Raw genomic sequence first — 6,000 nt, 5'->3', positions numbered from 1 at the left:
TCGGCTCGGTATCAGCACCTTCACGTCACTCCCCGGCTGACCTAGCAACCCACCCAGTGCTCGTCCGTGCTTGGTGGTGTGCCAGTCAAGGGCATACGAGCCGAATAACTGCTTCGGCTGCTGGCATCACCGTTGCGTGGCAGGTGCACTGACGCCGCTGCTGACTGCCGAGGACGAGGACGTGACGCCGCACACTATCATCTGCTTGTGCCATTACACTGCCACCTCGCATGCCACCCGCCCGCAGAAAACTCGAGATTGGTCGGCTGTCGTTGAAGATGACCCGTCTTCTTGTCAACTCAGTTCATATTAAACTGAATGTGGGACTTCGGTCAGTGGCAGTGCGATGCGATAGGCACATAACTGAGCCTTGAATAGAAGCCCAAGGGCTAACCAACTAGATATAAACAAAAGAGGTCAAGTGTGTTAACACTGTGTGTTCAGACTTATTGCGCCGACAGTTACCGGCCTTTCTAATGCCTGATGATGCTGATTAAACGATGTTAGCTATTAAACGTTAGTAAGGTTTCGAGCCCTCATTATCAAACTGTCCCGCCCACGGGGACAGATTGAAACGTCGATTTTTAACGTTTGCTTGGTAACGTCATTTTATAAACACGCCCTTGCATATTGGTAATTGCATATTCCATAATCCATGAGGCGGGTTCGTGAGCGTGTTTTCCAGAAATAACCGTTGCCAACTGGCTCTCAATGTTCTGCAAGGTACGATAACGCAATCAAATCATGACGCATTGAGGAGCATATTAACTACACGTAAAATTGTGGTGTATAGAGCAGTCTTTTTCACTTAAAAGGATACCAACAAATACAAGTGGGTTTGTGTCATCATATCTGATGCTTGTTTCAATATCTTCAAGCGCGAAACATTTCTTATAATGAACACACTGGAGGCGCACGTTTACGGAAGGCGTAGAAACTATTCTGTGAACGCATGATGGCCTGGCAGGGGAAAGAAAAGTATTGTGCAACAAATAGCAGCTTTTAGGTGGGCATTTTATTGACAGTAAAATACAACACAAATTCCAGCCTATTGGAAGTGTTGCACCTACGTGATCTTCGCCGGATACTGAACACTCAAACATCCTCTTGGAATTTGGTGTGAGCATGACATTATTTAAGCTATGGATGTCTCGCAGTAATACTCGGCAAGTTTTTGCAAGGAATCATGTCGCCGCAAACAAGTTTGCATCCTAATGCTCGCTACAGGCATTCAGAACTTTTTGGCTCTGTTGTGTTTTGATCAGCACATAGCATGGTTATGTATATTGGGCGGCAACGTCTGAGAACCTGAATAATTGCAATGCTCGCGATGCTCGTGTCATGCTCTCAAAGTGTCGTGTTATTCAACCTTTACACTATGAAAAATCCTGGAGCCATCAGGACATGAAATGGAATGTTACTATTTTTGGTTTCATGTTAAAAACACATTGTTGTGAAACCTCAGAAAACTTAATAATAATGAGTCTCTCAGAATAAGAATGTCTCTGGGCAGTGCAAATACATTATCATGAAGATACAGCGCACACATTTATCACAATTATTTCCAGGTCCAATTGTCATGCGAATATCATACGAATGAGTTGCCTGACAAAACATCATAGTGCTTTTTGCACTATCATTGCTAGATGAGGACCGGAGAGAGAGATCTAAGTTGCCACCATGTCTGAATGCGTGAGGGTTAGGATCAACAGGCGGGATGCGTGTTGACTGCCGACAGGTCTATCAAATAGCCGGTAAATTTTACCCTGAAAGCGTTCTTGTTTCATTATCACTTCTATAACAGCAAAATAGTTCACAGATTCATGATGATAAAAGCTGGCTTACCAATAACAATTTAATAGCTATTTTGATAAGACTTACAACAAGCGATGGGCTAAATCTTATTTCAAACAGTTTTTTGTGTATTTCATGGTTGTACCAAGTACAGAGCTTGTCCATTTGACAGAAATCTGGGACATTGTCGAGATAATGCTAGCGTGAAAAGGGTTCTTATATTCCTACACGAGTTCTACATGCTACGTGGTGACAAAAAAACAAGTATGAAGCTTATGACAGTGCGCTCAGGCATCTGGATATAAGCACTTCAGACAAAATACATGCATTTCTTTATCCCAGGTTTGCATTTTTGCTCACATGCGTTAAGGAGGCTCGGAAGGTGTTGGAAAGGGCTGGGGACTCAAGTCAACATTGGGGGTTTGACACCTCTGGAAGGATTAATAGTAATACCCCTGTGCACTTGAACTTAAGGGAGATTCAAGGATGTTTGTAAATACTTCAACGAGTTGTACGTGTAGAGGCCGATATTGGTTCTACATAGAAAGCAGGCAAGGTTATTAAACGGCCCTATAAGCTGTTAAGAGCTGCCGTCTGACGACCCGGTCATTGAACTAATCAAAAAGTTTCCGCGACGACGAAAGTGCGCTGAAATGTGCTCAAGGACTCAAATTATCCATGGATCACAAAGAGAGCTCTAAAATAGCGTGAGAAGCCAGCACCATTTCCAGGGATGCCGCATCGCAGAGAACTAACTGATAAAAAGAAACAATATTCTGTTGATCGATGAAAGGTCCTTAGAACACAAAAAGAACAATTGAAGCCAAACCGCCGAACCGCCGAACGCAAAGAACGCAATTATATCTTCGACCGTTTAACTGGACGCTATCAGTTATCGGACTGCGCTACCGGACGATTAGTGATAAACTGGCGAACGGCATGCCTTCTCCTGATTAGAGCTTATCTTATGATTAAAGCTAATATAATGATCAGAAACTGGTTCTGTGCTTAAGAGGAAGTCCCATGATTAAAAGACGATTAAGTGATTAAAAGCTATTCCTGTGATTAAACGCTAACATGACGATTAAATGCTGATGTTATTACTTAAATCAGATAGCATGATCAAAAGCTTGCCGATGGGGTCAAAGTACTCTTTCTAAGCCATACTTCAGCATAGACTTATTACCACCCAGTTATCCTTGCTGAGATAATTTTTCACCGGCAGTAACATGGCACGAATGCAACACGCTGTTGCCGTCAATGAAATGGCCGCTTCCAGCAAACCGCTTCCTCCTTGCCTGGGGATATTCGACGTCTTCGAGGAAACCAAAACGATGTGGTAACGTATCCCAAGCCTAAGCTGCGCGTGATGCTCTGTGTGAGTCGAAAGCTGTGCGTTGGTCTCATACCTTTGACCCGTTCATAGATTATTGAAATAGGTTTTGCGCGATATTGCGCAAAAGGCGCGCGTTGATTACGGGCATAATCGTTTTTGACGGGTTTGACGCTCGTCCGATAGAAAACATCCGCTTATTTGGTATATTCGTATGCTGTAGCGATCCAGGCGTTGAATAAGTTGCTAGAACGCTTTGGCGCTGAGACAAGCATGCAAGAGTTCACCCCACGTGCCTGAATTTTCTCTCACAATCCATGTCCATTTCTCATGTGCTAAAAAGCTGTTGCATGGAGAGGCTGAGTTTTTTTTAAACTCGCAGTTGCCTTCTTTCACGAAAATAGCCAGAAACAACACGAGTGTGACTTCCGATTACATCACCAGTTGAATCGGCCCTCTGCGTTGTCGGTTTGTCGACGTGCGCCGTTCGGAGCCCAGTGACCCTGATGGCTGCCTGTTCGACCGCACCTTTGTTAGCGAGTCTGCAGTCGCTGGCTGTCCTGTGCGGGGCGTCCCTCTGACGGTTAAGATAGTGCTATGCTGTTTACGCCGGGGCCAGTGTGCGAGAGCCGATGCAGAACGCCACGTGTGATGCGGTAGATTTACGGTAACCTGCTGACCTATGGTAAAGCGACGGGGCGATGGGCAGTCCACCACTCATATTTGTTTACGTAAGGGCGGTGATAACAGCGGGTGAAAGGTACAGCCAATTATTTCTGTGACATCACCATGTCGCTCGAGTGTTCGTCCCGGTGGCTCAGTAGGTCTGAGCGCTTGTCTTCCGATCCACACACCAGTGGCGGGATGGGTTTGAATTGCTTAGGCGTCCGCTATTTGCCCTTGCCATATTTGGCCCGCGACCGACGGCGGCGATCGCGCTGAAGGTCAGGTGACGTCTGAGCGTGACGTTGATCACTTTTGTGCAATGAGGTGGTGTCATTCTGTTTATGCGTGCATGTCTGTATGTGGTTTGCATCTCTTATCCATTTCCGTTGTTTTTGGACACGCTGTTTTATCTCTCGGACTAATGACACGTAATAGCTACGTATGTGTGTGAAGTGTCAGCTGATGTTAAATACAAGTACAAATGCGGAATTAATTGTGCTGAGTATTGCGGCACGGTAAACTTTCTCTGCCGAGTTCTTCCGTTGACCTGGGATTGCGCGAACGGATGTTAGGGGTCCAGGCTCACACAACAAGCACTGCTTAGCGTGAGCCCTGATCCCATAAAGACATCCATTCAAAGGCTCAGATGAAACCTTTTTAGAAAATCGTAGTAAAGGCCTAAAAAACTAAGAGGATAATTCGGTTGTTTATGGGGAGGTTTGTTTGACGGAGGAAATGTTAAGAGCAATATGAAAGCAGACAAAATACTTAAATCATCGCCTTCCCCAAACCGAGGACCTGAGCAGAATAGCCCTCATTGTTCTGAGTGGTGGGGATATACGTTAAATGTCATTGCGATAGCGGGCTTCAATATGTTAGGGGCATAAGAATGAGTCAAATACGTCGGTCAAAAAAAGCGCGTCGTAGTCCGTGTTCACATGAGGTCCATCTAAAACAGAAACCAAACGTATCAAAAACGTGTGCTGAACGTTTTCAGAACACTCCAGTCGGGCAGGCACATGTCTTCGTTGACCTACAGCACCACATTTCCAAATGAGGCAGACGCTTACATTATACGAGCGCCGATCGTGGCCTTGGAGTCAAAACGAGGTCAACCTGGGAACCGGCATTGCGTACTCGGAATGACGAACTCCAGCAGGCAGAAAAACAGTAAAGTTTAGAATCTTCCCGAGTTGCGAGGATCAGCTTTGGCTGAAAACGCCCACATCGCGAGCATACATGTAGTGTTTTCTAGAACAGTTCCCGTCATGGCTGTCAGCTTGTATGGTTTGGTGTTGCCCTGCCCCCCCCCCCCCCCCCGATTCCCGCAATGGAAAAGTGTGAAGTTGGAAAAGTTAGGAAAATGTTGGGCATGACACGTTGTGCAGTGTCCATGGAGGGAGTAGCGGGGCAACTTGACGCCGCAACCTCAAAATTGTGTCATGAAATGTGGGGGCAACTTAAGGTACTGACGTTGACAAATTTCGTATTTGAGGTTTTTGCTGTTTTTTTGTGTGCCAAACGTAAGGCCAGGCGGTTTTCCCCCACAGCTCCAGCATGATATTGACGTTACCAATGCACCTGTCTCGAGTTTTCGTTTATGGCAAGCGACGTTTGGTCCCTACCTATGGTGGGCTGCGAACCCAGCATACATTGATTTGAAATTGAAGCCCGAAGTGCATTATGAGAAGGCATGATGAAAAACAAAGGCGGGCAACATAATTTTTGTGCGCGGCGTCGCTAGTTCAGATGATACGCATTTCAGCAAAAAAATATGAACAATGCGGAAATTTTCAATTAGTTTCGTGCTGAACATGACTAATTGTCATCACTGCGCCCTCGCCATCCCATTATTGCAATGCACGTTAAACGGAGCCATTCTGCCTCCGTGCCTTATGAAAATAGCACGAAAGACCTTTACCGTGTGATGCCACCACACGACTGTCGGCTGCCCCGTGACCAGTCTGACACTGTCAAGCCAGAAACCGATTGGTTCTCTTAGACGAGCCATATACAAACACCTGTTCTGGAATGCGAACCTGCCACCACGCGTTTCGCCACATCACGAATGTGGTCAGCAAAACGTCAGAGCTTTACCGTAGTTGACCCTCCGCCACGACGATTGGTGTGTCTCCCGTCATATTGTATTTTGCGAGCATTTTACGCATATGCAGCGTGCTGATACGGAAAAAGGCGATGTCTGTCGA

The sequence above is a fragment of the Pollicipes pollicipes genome, unplaced genomic scaffold (assembly GCF_011947565.3).
Source record: "Pollicipes pollicipes isolate AB1234 unplaced genomic scaffold, Ppol_2.1 Scaffold_2555;HRSCAF=2994_pilon_pilon_pilon, whole genome shotgun sequence".
Classification (NCBI taxonomy): Eukaryota; Metazoa; Arthropoda; class Thecostraca; order Pollicipedomorpha; family Pollicipedidae; genus Pollicipes; species Pollicipes pollicipes.
The sequence above is the reverse complement of the archived record's forward strand: the minus strand, read 5'-3'. Positions refer to the sequence as shown.